Source organism: Cnephaeus nilssonii (assembly GCF_951640355.1).
Source record: "Cnephaeus nilssonii genome assembly, chromosome: 15".
Taxonomy (NCBI): Eukaryota; Metazoa; Chordata; class Mammalia; order Chiroptera; family Vespertilionidae; genus Cnephaeus; species Cnephaeus nilssonii.
Window position 1 is genome coordinate 6,290,231 of NC_137086.1, and position 15,505 is coordinate 6,305,735.

The window sequence follows — 15,505 nt, forward strand, 5'->3', positions numbered from 1 at the left end:
ATAATCCTGTGAACTGATTACTATTCCCTTTGTGCAGATGACAGAACAAATGTTCAGAGAGGCAAACCAGCTTGTCCAGGGCCACACAGCCAGTAAACAAATCCAAAACAACAGCCTGTGTCCTTATACATTGTGCTGTATTTTCACTTATTTCCTGCAAGTGGAATTACTCGGAATTGAGAATGTTTTTAAAATTCTTGAGATACTGAATATGTTACAGGAAAGAGGACAAGACATTTTGTTATAATTGTCAAATCATTGCATTACTAGTCTTCTTAGCATTTGGCATTTGTGCCTTACTGTGCCTCCCAAGGAGAGTTCTGTATATGTGTGAGCAGGAAGAACACTATGGCAACTCAGTGATGTAGACCGTCCTGGTCTCCAAGTTTTTTTGTAACGTAACTCCTTGACGTGAAGGAGCTTAAAGAAGAAGGTGCTCAATCCTGTTAAGTCATACCAAGAATTCATGATGGGCCAAGAATTCCTCACTGTTGTGGCATTGGAGCTGTGGTGTAGGTTTGGTTCATGCATTGACTATCCCTGGTATATTTGTGATTCCTCTAATAATCAGAGGGGCTGCTGTTTTATGCCTGCCACAGACACAATTTTGAAGAACAGATATAAAGTCCAAAAGTTAGAAAAGAACTACTTCCCAGGGAAGCGCATTTTCTAGTGCAGACTTTTCTGAATTCATCACTAGATGTCCTATATCTGGCTCTGTCTAAGAAGCATGTGTCTAAGGATTTCCATACTTGGTCATTCCTTACATTTGTCCTGCTCTCCCAATAAATGTGTCATGCACAAAATAACATAAAAGTGCTAATGGTGCAGGAAGAAAGAGTGTCTTTGACATTGTGTAGTGGAACAAAGGACCAAAGATCTGTGTTCGTGTCATTGAGTAGTGTGTGTGTTCCTAAATAAAATCTGTCTTCTCTCCAGAGGTTTCAGCTTCTTCATATGTTAAGTGAGGAGACTGGCATAAAATAATCTGTTAAGTTTCCTTCTCATTTTTAAATTAGTGTAATGGAGAGTCCCATAACAATATTTAGTGACTGATGGTTCTAATTTATACAGAGTGTATGTTCAAATTCTGGCTCTAACTATAAGGGGTATATCCTTGGCCATATTACTGAACTTTGCTAAGCCTCAGATTCAAACTATATGAAATGGAGCTGGTAATAATACCTTTCTTATTTGGTTGCAATGAGAATTAGTTTGGAAAATCGCAGAGTTCAGTGCCTCACACACAGTCATTTCACAGTAGATGAGGGCATGGTAATGACCTAATGACATCTGTGAGTCTACTTATCTCATGAGTCTGCATGAAAAGTCACATCAGCTGTTCATATACAGTATGCTTCTTGGTTTGTATATTAATTCCCTAGAGATGGTTGAACAAAGCACCACAAATTGGATAGCTTAGAACAGTGGTCGGCAAACCGCAGCTCGCGAGCCACATGCGGCTCTTTGGCCCCTTGAGTGTGGCTCTTCCACAAAATACCACGTGCGGGCACGCACATACAGTGCGATTGAAACTTCGTGGCCCATGCGCAGAAGACGGTTTTCGGCCTGGGCGAGTCTATTTTGAAGAAGTGGCATTAGAACACTCAAGGGACCAAAGAGCCGCATGTGGCTCGCGAGCCGCGGTTTGCCGACCACTGGCTTAGAACAACAGCAATTTATTTTCAGAGTTTTAGAGGCTAAAAGTTTAAAATCCAGGTGTTGGCAGAGTTGGATCCTGAAGATTCTGAAATAGGATCTGTTCCATATCCATCTTCTAGCTCCTGATGTTTGCCGGCAATGTTAATCGGTTTTTGGCTTGCTACATCACTCAAATTCTGCTTCTCCCCTCACATGGCTATCTTCGCTCCATGGTTATCAGAGTTCCTTATAAGGACAACAGTCATACTCATTGGATTTACATTTAACTCAGTTTACATCTTCAGTGAGTTGTAATTCTGAAATGCCAAGGATTAGGTGTTCAGCATATTATTTTGGGGGAAATATGTTCCACTCACAGTAGTTTATGGGGAACCATTTCTTCATAAAGTAGTAAAATTATTATTCTGATAACAATGATCTGGAGTTATGCAAAGTCAGATTATCAATGAATGACTAGGTCAGATTCATCCTGATTTCTTTATACTCCAGTTGCTTCTAGAAATCAGTAGTCAAAGAGGATTTTGAATACTTTCAAAGTCATTGATTACCAAAATCATTTGAGTTTTCTAGTTTTTGGGTATAGCCTGTATTCATAAGTGAGTGTTGATTTCCACATAAATTTTTATTTTTTCTGTCTTTGGGGATGGTGACTGCTGAGGGTAGCCAGTTAAACTAACCTTTAATTCCAAGGAACTTGAAACTGACCCACTTCAAAATAGCTACTAATTGCGAAGCAGGCTATTGGATAAGAGTGATTTGTTATTATGATTCCAGTGGCCTGACTCTGGTGTGGGCTCTCCAGACAGTCAGAACTGTTTCACCAGCCATCCAGCCCTACTGGCAAGAGCCGGGTCCTAAGGCTGCATGAAAAATCTCAGTAACATCATCATTCCTTTCTTAACTACTGAGCAAAATTCCTTTGCCTTTAAACCATCAGCATCATGTCTCAGATTGCTAGTTCCCCAGCAAGTGTGAATTTTGAGGGAGTAGCTCTCCATGTCTCCAAGATATACAATCTCCACAAGGATGCCAAGGAACTGTGACATTTAGTAAGGGCTCTGGGCTAAGAAAAACATCTTTCTTAAAAGCCTCGAAGTTTTCTCCCTCCCCAAACACATGAATTAATGATCCCATGTGTGAGTTTCAGAGCCAGCGTATGATGATGTCTGACAAGCTATCTTCAATTTATTTTCTTTTGCATCAAATATGCTTAGAAAATAATATTTTGGTGTTGGCTCACTTGTAATTTCAGTCCTACCAGTCAATGTCTAAGGTTGCCAAATACCTACTGTTTCCTTTTCTCATACACATATCCAGAATGTTGTATACAGATATAACAGGGTCAACACTCTCCCAAGATCAGGGCATAACATCGAAACTGCCTATTTTCACTGAGGATTTGTGTAACTCTGGATGCTTTCTTCTATTCATTCCTGAAATCTCGTTATTATAACAAAGCCTTGTCTAGGCTCTTACTCAATCTGTATTTATATTTTTCTCTAATAGGATGCTATTTCTTCGAATATATACAAAAGTTTTCATGAACAAGTTAGAAAGACTAGAAATGAGGATAATGTTAGACTCTTTTCCAGAAAAACTAAGCCTTCTTTTTTCCCCCCCTGGGCTTTAGTTTCCTCATTTTCCCCTTTTGTCCTCATTATTCTTAAATTTTTGCTTTTAATTGACACTTGTAAACCCTGCTAGATTTTACTCTTCTTGTTATTTATTTTTCCCATCATGGTATCTCTCTAAATTCCTCATCTTTTTAACCTCCCTGTTTTGTTTTCTCCCCCCTTCCTTTCTGTTTCTCCTACTTCTCTTTATTCCTTTTCTCCATTTTCACCCATCTTATAATTCAGAGAAGTATAAAGATGATCACAGGTTTTAAAAGAAGGAGACGAAAAGAAGGAAAGATGGAGGAGGAGGAAATGTATGGGGAAGAGGAGGAAGGGGGGCAGGAAAGATACAAAGAAACAGACTTTGTTTCTTTGGACAGAAAAGGAAGCAAGGAAGAAATTGTCCAAGAAAGCTAAACCCTTATGTTAGTGGGCAATATGTTTACCTTTGAATTTTTGTCCAGTGAGTTCTAAAAGGTACCTTTGACTAGTTGCAGAATGTCCATTGTCCCTAACAAAATCATACCATTTGCTTCACAAAATGAGAAATTATTAAACTTTGGAGCTAAGGTAATGTAAGTATTGCATAATTAAATAACTGCCCCTAAATTGGCTTTCAACTAACCAGAAAGTCAGAGGTATGAATTTCAAATCAATGGAAAGAGTCAGGCTGGTTATGCTCCTAGTGTTGACCACTCTGTGCAAAACTCCATCCCCACATTCTACTGCGGGGAGGCCCAGGGGGGAGAGCACAGGGTCTGGAGCCCCAAGACCAGGGTCCAAGTGCTTCTGTCACTTGCGTGATGTGTGACCTCAGACAAGTCTCCTCATCACTTTGCTCCTCAAGGGGATAATGAAGAAGAAAGTTCTTATGCGCACACAATTATTATGATTAGCTGTTATTTGTTGTCACTCAAAATCATCGTTACAAGTACATTGTAAGTCTCAGATGACATCAGTTTGCAGTTCATGTAGCATTGTGAAAACCTTTGATTCTCTCTAGTTCATTTCGTATACTGAGCTTTTCATGGCAAACCTTGCAAAGCTTTTATGGTCCAGGCTTTTATTTTCTGGTTTCCAGGTCCCATTTTCTGGTGAAACATGTACAAATATAAATAATTGCATGTGGAGGGCGTCGACTGCAACAGCTCAATATTCCTTGAGATTACTTTTTCAGAAAAAAGGAGAACAAAACACTTATAACAACACCTGCTAGTCGGCAGAATTTGACCTGACCCCTTTCTCCTTTTCTTGTTATTATAAACACCGGGCTCTTTAAGTGAGAGCTGTTTAAAGGATGGAGGGCTGTGAGTGTTCCTTCCTAGATCCCAGATGCACTGAGAGACGGATGGGCTTTTTGATCTTTATTTTATGAGTGTCTGATAAATTGCCTCTGGCACCTGGCAACTGAAATTTCACTATCTGAAAACCAACCCGCATGTCAAACAATGCGGCTGGCCCCGGCCTCTCGACGGAGGACCTCTGTGGCTGGGCAGGGGAAGCCTTCCGCTTCCTGGACAGTCCGCCACCACGCTCGGGGATTTACACACTTTAATTTTAGAGGGAGGAAAGGATTATTAAAGGCTTTATATGCTATGCAAAAATGTGTTTTCTGAAGGATTTCATCACAGCTCTTATTTTGGGATTTCTGAACAAGTCAAATAAAGGCTTCAGCACACTGCCTAGCCTTGGGGGGGGTGGGGATGGTGGTAACAAGATAAAGATTTGCAGCTCTGGGTCATGAGCCTCCCCCCACTAGCCTTGGTGTGTGTGTTGATACAAGAGGAATTGCAGGTGGTCTTTTTCTTGGGACAGAAGAGTTATAAACAAGGTCATCAGCTGGGGCTATTATCACCTTTCTTTTAATGTCTTCTCCAGGGGCAAGACTAACTCAATTCTAAGGAAGAGCTACAAATGTTCTCTATTTTTTTAGAAATTCAAATATATGCGTATTTTAATTTTGAAGAAGTGATAAAAAGGAGAATGATACAGATGCTTCCATACTGTGTTTTTCCTTAAAGGAAAATGAAGCCTGTGAGTGAATGATAGATAGAATATGAAATACCATCCATGCTCCAATGAGTGTGTCCTTATAATAGAGTGGGGCCCAGGCCCCACCACCTGAGTCGTCTGTGTACACCACACTGCCATTTGTCCCCCTTCTCCCCTCTCCCTCTGCTCTCTGAACTTGTTGGCTTAAAAATGGTTGTTACCCAGGGAAGATGACATGCTCAGATTTGTTCTCTTCTCTGAAGCTCAGAGGAGATTGTTGTTAATCTTTTAAAGTTTCCTTCTGGGATATTGTTTTATATGTTTTCTGGGACATCATACAGAGGTCGAATACTGTTGGCTGGGTGGACCTGGGTGTCCACAGGCTGAAATTATGTTTAACATGTTTCTTTTCCGCACTCAATACGATTTCTATGTTAGGCTTGGCCATCCCAAATACAGTAAATCTGCAATAAAAACAGAAACGCCCTAGGTCAATCATGTATTTATCTAGCTGCATTTATTTTGTTATTGGCCAGCACAATTTATGATGCTTAGCTCTGAGACTAGAGAAGTAACTTGGGTATATCCTTTGCCCTCAAGGAGCTCATAGTCTCACGTGAGAGACAAATATATACACAAATAAGAAAAATACGGTTTGTGTCATTGCATTGGATGGGAAGGCTCGAGGTGATATTTGTGCTAAGTCTTGAAAATTGAGTAGATGTTCCTCTGGGAGGCCAGGCAGCTAAGGCAATGTGCACACATGGAACAGCCAGAGCTGTTCAAACCCATGTCGTTCGAGGGTCAACTGTATGTCATTTGTTCAAATATGCAGTATTCTGTTGACTTGACTTTCAGTCTGGTGACTGTCCACAAGAATTTGAAATTCCTCTGAGTATTGTGACCTAAGACCTTTTTATGGGTCTCCCACTTCCACGCTGAAATGACTTACCCAAAGTCTTCTGGCCAGTTAATGATAAAGACAGGCTAAACCCCAGGCCACTTTTCCCCAAATAAGACCAACAGTAGAGGTATCCATTTTCCTGATTCCTGTGGGGCTAGAGGTGCTCTCACCCCCAAACACCTGTTTCCTTCTCTTGAATACATTATTTGAGCACATAATGTTGGGCATCACCTCTTAGTCATTTCACAGGAATACAAAGTGGAATGGAAATTGGTCTTTCTCTTCAAGGAACTTTTAGGCTATTGGTGATTGGGGCGTGAGGGTGAGTGACAGAAAAACCAGCTATAACACAGTTTAAAACATGGAAAGGGAAAGGGAACATATTCCAATTTTTTTTCCTGCACTTTCTTTTTTTCTTCTCTGATTTGGGGAGTTTTGTCAGCATAGGCCTATGGCTATTTGTTTCTAAGGCTTCAGGTTTCGCTTGACTTATGAGTTAAAGTCTCAGGAATATTTGTGTGTTTATTTTGTTGTTACTGTACTATCCTCCAAGGGTCATAGACTGAAACATACTGTTTTCTTGTCTGTGGACTCCGAGAGGGTGGGAGGAAGGCAGGTCCTGTCCACAGGCTCTAAAGGATTGGACATGTGGATTCAGAGGGACATTTCTGAGGCTACTTGGGATGGTCCCGCAAAGCCCTTAGCAGTCTCCCTGCAGAGGAAAACAGTCATGCTGTCAAGTCCCAGACCTTCATCCCCAGAGCTTGGAAGACAGGCTCTGGGCCACATTTTCTGACCCCTCATGTGTGGCCAATACACATGCAGATGAGGACTCTCAGTGAGGCCTGGGCTCACCTCAGCACAGAAGCAACCAAACCCTGATTCCTCTGAATAGGATTTCATTTACTAAAATCAAGATGTGATGAGTATTTTTTTTCAATAATTATTGCTCCCTATGATCCACAACCAGATGGGGTTTTAAAGCATTGAGTGAATTGATTGTTTGTCAACATACACATAATACTTGAGTTATTTTTTTTTCAATGAGGATGAAACAAACTCATGCAAAGCATATCAATGTGTCACTGCATATGCAGGCCTGATACACAATGATACAAACATGCGGCTTAAAATATTTGAATCCATAGCATGTGTACTGGACCCTTCTGAATTTGATAGATTTCAGAAGGATATGAAATCCACATAGTCAGTTGTTTACACTGGAATTTTGGGTGTTTACAAGGAACTGAAATTTAAGAGCTAGGTGTCTCATAGTCGTAGAAAAAATAATGCTTGTAAAAGTAAGTATGGGACTTATAGGGAACGAATAGGGTTAAAAATATAAAATCGTTGCATCCAGCTTTCCTCCTGGCCTTTTCTCTGTGGGTCAGAAAAATGGAAGCTATTGGGATTAGACTCCAATTGTGTTGAGTGGAAATAGCATGTTGATTTTTTTTTTATGCATCCTCTTTTAGTTAGTGATAGTTAAACTGGGCCTTGAACCTGGAGTACTTCAACAACTATTTGCTGAATGAATGAAATGTCTGCTTTGTCTGCTAATATATGGATCTTTAGCTGGGTGACAGAAACTAGACATTATAGGCTTACTTTGTACAATGTGTTATTAAAACAAGACTTAGCTCCTTGGGGAAGAAATCAGGCACGGAACCTAATGTACTAAAGACAGAGGCCTGTGACTAAACCACCCTCATCTCTCCATCATTCAGTGGAAGAGTGGAATGGGATCACGCACGCACGTACTCACACACAACATATGGTATGTGTGGATGTGTGAGTGTGGATGTGGTATGGGTGAGTAAGTGCACACACATGGGTAACATGCATACATAGCTTACTATGGGTAGATGAGAATTGGTTACCAACATTTTTTTGTGTTGCCACTTTCCCTTAGAAACCAGAAGCATGGACATCTGCGATGTGTCAGGGAATGAAGACATTTGGATGTGTCTGGTTTTGATATCACTAAAAGACCAATGAATTAAAGTGAGGGAGCAGATCTGAGTGTGGCTCTCTGCTTTATAGATAAGCTGAGATTGGAGTGTGAGATGGTCCAGTCTAGCCAGGTTAGGAGTGAATGATCGGCTGCTGATGAGAAGTAGTTGAAAAATAGTTCCACTTTAATTGTTTTATTGTCTACTTTGTATTATCAAGGCTTGTGGGAGAGAAGAGTTATAGATAACAAAAGTGACATAACCCATGTGCCTAAGAAGCCTCTGTCAAAAAGCATGAGATGTTTCTCTGGGAATATCACATTTCATTTGGCAGGAGTCTCTCCCAGAGTGTCTGGAAAAACACACAGGAAGTCCCTGTATGTACTCTTAACAGGAAGCCTATAGAGAGCAGTTTAATCAATGGTATAGCAAACGGAAATGTTTACAAGTGACAAAGCTCACCAAGGCCTAGTCTGTTTGGTGTCCTTTGGGTCATTCAGAACCACTAGAGGGACAGGTGTAGTCTCGCACTGGACTTCTGTAGACAGATGGATGCTGGGCTCTTCCAGTGACAGATTCATTCATGTAGTATGGCCAGACAGGACTGGACCCAGTCATGAGAGAGGCCTGGGTTAACATTCTGCCTCAGGCCTTTCACACACAGCTGGCTGGTGAAAATGGCTTTCATCTCTGTCAGAATCTCAGTTTCCTTACCTGTAAAATGGAAATAATATACCTCTTATATAAGGTTGATGTGAGATTTAAAGAAGATGATAAAAGCAAGAACAAGAAGCTTAATTCGAAGCCTGTTGAGTACTCAATAATTATTCACTTTTATAGTTTTAATCACATGGCATTAAATCTATGATACCAGCAATAATACATTGATTACATTTAGTGATAACATTTTTTTGGAGGGAAATAGCTTAAATGTGCTATATTTTAATTATTTTTTAACTAACCATCATTCACATACCTTAATCCTTATGACACATATTACTTTTCTTTTCAGGTTCAACATCAGTATTTGAGGCTAATTTTTCACATAGGGTGTCTAAAGCTTTCTTGTTTTTCCTAAATCAAGTTCGGCCATTAGGGATCACAGAGAACATGATGGTGGCACGCCACCTTTCTTCACTCATGCTCATTATCTTGACATAGCACCTTTAGGGCTGACACTATCATAAGACCAGAGTTCCCTTCCCCCTCTCCTTAATTTAATTACCTCTCACTGGAAGTTCAATGACTTCTTTTGAGAGTAGCCAGAATCTTCCTGACAAACTTCTGACGCTTGAGAGAAGGAACGTTGTGGCTGGGAGGGTATAGAAGATATTGGCAGTCGGTCTGTTTCTCTCCATTATCATGGCTTGGGCCCTCGTTGCTGCCCTGTCACTAAAAATTTTCTAGCTTGACAAATCTTTGCTAGTTTTGAGAAATTCACAACTTTTATTGACATAAATCGACTTGCCTGGCATGTGACAAGCAACCTGCTGTTAGCAAACTTTTATTGTCAGTGTTACTTCATAGGGCAATCTCCTAGAGCCGTGGTCGGCAAACTGCAGCTCGCGAGCCACATGTGGCTCTTTGGCCCCTTCAGTGTGGCTCTTCCACAAAATACCACGGCCTGGGCGAGTCTATTTTGAAGAAGTGGCGTTAGAAGAAGTTTAAGTTTAAAAAATTTGGCTCTCAAAAGAAATTTCAATCGTTGTACTGTTGATATTTGGCTCTGTTGACTAATGAGTTTGCCGACCACTGTCCTAGAGGCATTTCAAGTAACAATTAATGTTGTACTTCTGAATATAAAATTAACTGTGTGTGATGATACCAGTGAAATTTACTAACCAGAGGGGCCTTTTGGTGAACAGATACCTGTGCTGAGCTGTGCTCACAGACGAGTGAGCAGTGACAGAGACCTCCCAATTACTTTTCTGCCTTGCTGCAGATAAGCTGCTTTGGACAATAGGTTGTAAGCTGTGTCCCAGTTGTGGAAAAGAACAAACAGAAACTTCAAGTGAATCTTCTAAATTGAAGAGCACCAAGAAAATACTGTTATCTATGGCATGCCCTAGCTTGTTATGATTATTATATACTAGAGGCCCAGTGCACAAAAATTCGTGCACTCAGGGGGGTCCCTCAGCCCAGCCTGCGCTCTCTTACAGTCCAGGAGTCCTGGGGGAGGGGGGGTAGGGTGGGCGGGGGGCGTGTCCGACTGACAGCTTAGGCCTGCTCCCCCGGGGATCAGGCCTAAGCTGGCAGTCAGACATCCCTTTGGCAGCCCGGGAGCCCTCGGGGGATGTCTGACTAACGGCCTAAGCCTTAGCGCTGCCTCGGAGGCAGGAGAGGCTCCCACCATGTCCGCTGTGCTGGCCAGCCATGAGCTGGCTCCTGGCTGAGCAGTGCTCCCGCTGTGGAAGTGCACCGACCACCAGGGGGCAGCTTGTGTATTGAGTGTCTGCCCCCTGGTGGTCAGTGCACGTCATAGCGACTGGTCATTCCCCAGCATTCCACCATTAGGGTTAATTTGCATATTACCCTTTTATTATATAGGATATTATATAGGATGACATGCCCTCAATCACTCCTCCTCTATAAAGAAAAAGCATGGGTATTTTTTTTCTCTCTGTGCCTCTGTAGTTCCTCACTCTCCTTGATTTTTTCTTTGTTAGCACTCCCCCTGGAGGCAGCTCCATTCACCTGTCTGAGAATTTGAGCTTTAGGAATAGTGCAATCCATGGTATCGACCAAGAAAGAGGGACTCTGGTGCAAGCACACTGCAGCTTAAATCTCTGCTCTTGCCCTGGCCAGTGTGGCTCAGTTGGTTGAGCATCATCTTGTACCTATAGGTGGCAGGTTCAATTCCTGGTCAGGGCACATGCCAGGGTTGTGGGCTCTATCCCAGTAGGGGGTGTGCAGGAGACAGCTGGTTGATGTTTCTCTCTCTCCCTCTCCCTACCTCTCTCTCTAAAATCAATAAAATAATTTTAAAAGTATTTAAGCTCTTGTCCCTTCGTTGCCATGTGGTTTTGGGTGCTTTAGTTACCTCATCTGTAAAATTGCTATCCTATGTATTTTTTGGTTTGTATTAGGCCTATATGCTCTACTATTTGTTTATTTCTCCAGGTGCTACCATAGATCCAGGTACGGTGCCTAATAAATCATAACTTAACAGCATTAGAATAGATTATTACTATGAGGGCATATGTGCTTTGGTCTTTGTAGTTTACAAAATATTTTCTTAAACACTAGTTTACTTAAGTTTTATAACAGGACTGTGAGACAGCGCAGTGATAATTTTCATAAATGAGAGCAAAAAAGGGACTAACCTACCTTGCCTTTGTAAGTGCAAAATTGGCTACCTGTTTGAGCCATGAAAGCCAGATTTGCTATGGTTTTATCTATGTCATATTGTTTCACTATTTGTCACTTCCAAGTAAACATAGTTTGCTGTGAAGCAGGTAGCTGCTGGCATGTGTTGGTGTTATTTAGGCCTAAGACATGTTCAAGGGGCTTCATTTGCAGTGATCAAGGGAAGGCTACCCGGCCAGAACAGTGCAGAGTAGAAAAGGGAAGGGCTGGCGTGGGGCTGTGGCTAAGAGGAGCGTATGCAGGCATAGCTATTAGCTTTGCACGGAAGACCATCAGAATGGTAACCCGTGGATTTAAAACTTCCTTTTACACCTCTGTGAGATAATGCTGTACCGAGAGTTCCTTTTTCCTGCTGTGCCCTAACCCTAACGTTTCGGTATCCATGATCCAAGCGTGCTCTCAGGCCTTGAGCCTGAATGAGTCTCGGCCCGAGACTCACACCAGCTGAATTTCTGTGATCCAAGTTCAAGCAGAGTGCAGGGTGTTTGGAATCCAGCTTCGGTGCATCCCATCCTGTAACTATGATATATGATAAAGAGGAATATTGCAGCCAAACTTGACTATGTTCAAAGCAAGGTGCTAGTGAAAGGATGGGTCTGAGGAGAAGTCCTAATGGATTAATGATCCTGATAAATGTTCTATTATAAGGGCTTGTGAATGATTAGATAATTCTTACTTCCAAGAGCAGAATTTAAATATTTTTTTGCCTGGCCTCTTACCAAAGTAAATAAATCACTTAAGTATCTACTTAATAGTCAAATCTTTATGTGAAAAAAGAAGAAACGGGGAATGTCATTTTTCTTATAAATAATATCCAACTTACTTGCTGCTTACTTTTTATAATATTTACTGCTTGTTGAACCAACTTACTATAAAAAATGAGAACACTTCCAGTAGACCATAAAAGATATTCTTTTTGATACCTATCCATTCAGCAAAGTAAACATAACGTGGAGTAAAGATTTTTGGAGCAGCTATTATGATTGTTGGTAGAAACCAAACATTTAATAAAATATTTTACTCAAGTTTGTAAAAGTCTCCCTAATAATCCCAGGCCAATTCTTCCCCCACTAACACCCACATGATTCCCACTGCATGTAGCACATGCTGGTCTGAGGGCAGAAACTGAACGTGCTCTATATTTGAAGTAATTTTCTTTCTCAATGTGCTGAGGTCAAATTATCTTGGACACCGTATGATTCAATTCATATTCTCTTAAAGTCCTGGAAGTATATATACCTATTGATTCAAGCTTGGGATAAAATATAAATGTTAACATAATTTAAAAGTGTGGTTCAAATGCCTTTTCTGTATGGAACAGTGATTTAGTTATACTGATGTTTCCTTAACTCTTCCTTGCCATGGTCAGATCCAGCTGTTAAAAAGAATGACTGTTTTGTTCTGATCACATTTTCACATACGTTTTGCTGTTTTCTTCCTAAGACATTTCAGAGCTTTAAATGACCATGGGAAAGCTGTGTGGAGGCCACATCTGGGAGCAAAGCATAATCTTCATCTTCTTTTGTATTTTGCGTCAACCAAATCAAGTTGTGTTTCATGATACTTGCAATGGAGACTTTTAAATGAACTGGGAGGCTGTAAACATCCCTTATAGACTCGACAGTGTTTTAAAGATGACAAGGGATAGCCTTCCTGTGTGCTTTCCCATCCTTGCTACAATGGACAGGATGGTATTCCTCTGCATTGTTTAGCACGGTGCATAGCACATAGGAGCTGCTCATGCATTTAAAAAAATAGATGTCTCCTAGTTGTTTTGTTTATAGCAACAAAACCCAAATGCTTCTGATTTGTGACCATTTTCCTGGGCTGACAAAAGCTAACATTTGATGTTCTTGCTTTCTGTTGACCAGAAATATGATGAGTGTGAATTTGTCTGAGATCCGCAACTTGAGGTGTTTCAGCTCAAGACTAAAGCTTTTATAGGAAAGTTCTGTTTTATTCTTGAGTGCAAAGATGTGCATAATTCTAATGTCATTTATTTAAAGACCAAAATGTGTCTTGGAGACTACATATTTTAATCTAAATTATATAACTTTGTACAGGAAAAGGAAAAACCAACAATAAAATAATGGATTTGTGTCTCCCTTTCTTTCTAGTTGGCCATTTTTTTTATAAAATAAATTTTATGAAAATAATTTGAATTATATACAGTTCTTAGTATTAGGCCACTACTGTATTTACAAAGCACACTGTCTTGTGCTGATTTTACTTTCTTAGAAGAGTTGGGTACCTGAAGTCTTAACTAGTCTTTGATGAGGCAGGTAGACGGAAATGGCACTATGTACTTATTTAAATGTACAGTTCTTGAAGCCAGAAATTGTGTCCTATAGGAATCAATCAAGGCTTTTTGGAGTCTTCCCTGTGGGACATTGTGAGAAAGGAATTATTAGAACTATTTTCTATTTCTCTCTGAGAGAAGAGGTGAGTCGGGTGGAGATCCTCATTGGGTTAATGAGGGCAGAGATGGAAGAGGAAGGGGTGATATCTGGTGGGACTGAAGTTGGTGAGGAGAGTGAGGATTTGGAAGAGGAGAGTGCTGGGCAGGATGAGGTTGATGACTAAAACTGGTAGGTTTGTATGTTGCCTTCATTGAAGACTTAATTTTCTATCCTCTCTGCAAATCACAATAGACATTCTTTGGATTGTAAAAGTGGTCAACTCTTCTATTTCCAAGGGACTGGCTGAAGTGACTATTCAATATGAATGAGGATCAGGTAAAAGAGAAGAAATTCATAACGTTTTAAAACAAGATTAAAATCTAGATGAAGCCCTGACTGGTTTGGCTCAGTGGATGGAGTGTCAATCTGCGGACTCAAGGGTCCCAGGTTCAATTCCGGTCAAGGGCATGCATGTTGGCTGCAGGCACATACGCAGTAGGGAGTGTGCAGGAGGCAGCTGATCGATGTTTCTCATCAACATTTCTAACTCTCTATCCCTCTTTCATCCTCTCTGTAAAAAATCAATAAAATATATTTTAAAAAAATAAAATAAAATCTAGATGAAATGCCATAGAAGTGTAGTCAAGTTTAGCGAAGTGAGTACTCAACAAATGCACAGTAAAAATTTTCATTTTTTTACTGGCGAGCAAGTAACACATGATACATCCATTGTTAGTGGGACTCCCTTGATGAGACTGGTATTGAATTGCAATGCAGGTTTCATGTAGGAAATAGTATATATTATATACTAACCACTGTGGTAGCCACTTTCCCAATGTTATCACATTCCATTCTCACAATGGCCTTGTGGTTTATGAGGGTGGCAGAGGGTTCTCAGTTTTGTGAAGAAAGGAAACGAGGTTCTAAGAGTAAGAATGTTGCACTGCTGGTGGTTTCCAGATCCATGATTTGAATCCAAAACTTGGAGTACTAAAAAAGTGGGTAAACATTTGAAAAAGCACTTCAGTTCTTCTAATAGGTCTCAAATCTGCTGTCCTTGCTTTTAAAATCTGATCTTGGCATGGTCACATTTTACCTCCTTTTATATGGAAGCTTCATTGGTACCACTTTTGGAAGATATTAAGTGCATTGTCTCATGTTGCAACGTCAGAACTAGGAGTAGAATATTAATCTAGAAGAGAATTCTTATAGAAATGAGAAGAGTGATGGGAATGAGATGTGTTTATGTATGCATACATGTGTAAATTTTCTCACCATAATGCATATTGTCCCACTTGGTTCTGTTTTCCTAAAGTTTACCCTGGTATGAAAGGAATCTTTCATAGGATTATAATTGGGGGTATTATCTTGTATCACTAAGAGGAGAATCTGGACCACACACCTTGTTTAAAGAAAATGGATTTCTCTAAAATAAATGCTTACCACGGATTCATGACACAGAAAAATGATTGTCCCCCATGCTGGTAACTTTTGTTCACTTTTCTGCAGACCTGCTTTCTTATCCAGTGGGTTAATCAACCATGCATAAACAGACTGCTGTTCCCTGTGCTCCCATCCTTTCCCCTTATTGTTGTCATACGTGATTGTAGCTTG